This window comes from Sinocyclocheilus anshuiensis, unplaced genomic scaffold, assembly GCF_001515605.1.
Source record: "Sinocyclocheilus anshuiensis isolate Anshui unplaced genomic scaffold, SAMN03320099.WGS_v1.1 scaffold923, whole genome shotgun sequence".
Taxonomy (NCBI): Eukaryota; Metazoa; Chordata; class Actinopteri; order Cypriniformes; family Cyprinidae; genus Sinocyclocheilus; species Sinocyclocheilus anshuiensis.
The window spans coordinates 1,267,199-1,268,533 of record NW_015544138.1 but is presented as its reverse complement, the minus strand read 5'-3'; positions in this window follow the sequence as shown (position 1 = coordinate 1,268,533).

The window sequence follows — 1,335 nt, the reverse complement described above, 5'->3', positions numbered from 1 at the left end:
TTTGGCGTTTTTAAGACCTGGGACAGTCTTGCGCACTTACTTCCTGTCGCGCGCACGCGCTCTCAAGTGGCCAAGACCACAAGTGTGGGTATTTGGACAAGGGGTATACTTCAAAGTGTACTAAAAATGCTACTACAAGTATTTCATTAGTAAACTATCAGTATACCTATAAGTTCACTTTTAGTATAGTTGCAGTACAAGCTAAACATTTTGATGTAAACTAGTTGTGTACTCAAAGTTTACTACTGTTATACTTAAAGTATACTTAAAAGTATACTTTTATATACTAGAAAGTGGGCCAATTTAGTCCCAAGGAGTATTGAAATAGTACACTTACAAGTATACTACTAGTACACTGATATTTGTATAATTACTACATAAAGTATAGTTAAAAATATACTTGAACTTCACTTAAGTATACTTACTAAAATAAACTTGAAGTATACTACTTTTTGGTAAGGGTATTCTTACTCCGCGCATATTTACTTTAACTTCTCAGTAGTAGTATGGCCTATTTCAGATGCAGCCGAAATTACAACAACAGTGGTTACATACACATAGTATATTTAATTTTTTGATCAAAATTATTGTTAGGGATTGTTTAGTAGTGGCTGGATTTGTTAGGGACATGTCCCGAGCATCTCTGCTAAATTCTATTCCCTTGGAATTTAGAATTCTGTTTCCCCTTTTAGAATCTTTAAAGTGTTAGCAATCACAATGGTGAGAACTTAAGAACTCGGGACTCAGCTCTAGTGTTTGAGAGTTCAGAATGTGTTGTGTTGTGTTGAGTTGTCACTGTGAACGCTGGTCTGATATTCCCCACAGCAGACGGGCTGGAGCTGTTACCATGGCATCACGGCTCACCTGTACCTGCAGCAGTATCCCAGCAAAAGAGATCAGGTGTCCGTGAAGTCCAGCCGTTCCCGTTCACAGCCCACTGACTTCACTGAACGCTGTGAGGTACACCGGAGAGTAGACGGTCTAATTGTGAATACAGAGCATCTGTCATGAATAAATAGGGCAGACCGGGGCTTGATGTCAAACTTTTCTTGTTTTTAGCTCAGTGAATATTTAATATTTCCCAGTGGTGTGTGTGTGTGTGTGTGTGTGTGTGTGTGTGTGTGTGTGTGATGTGTGTACCTGTTTTTCTATTCTGGTGGGGACTTAAACCTGAATACACACAGACTCATGGGGACTCGTGTCACGGTGGGGACCTAAACTGAGGGGTAAAAACGGGTAAACAAGCTAATAAATCACACAGAATTAAGTTTTTTGAAAATCTAAAAATGCAGAAAGTTTTCTGTAAGGGGTAGGTTTAGGTGTAGGGCAATAGAA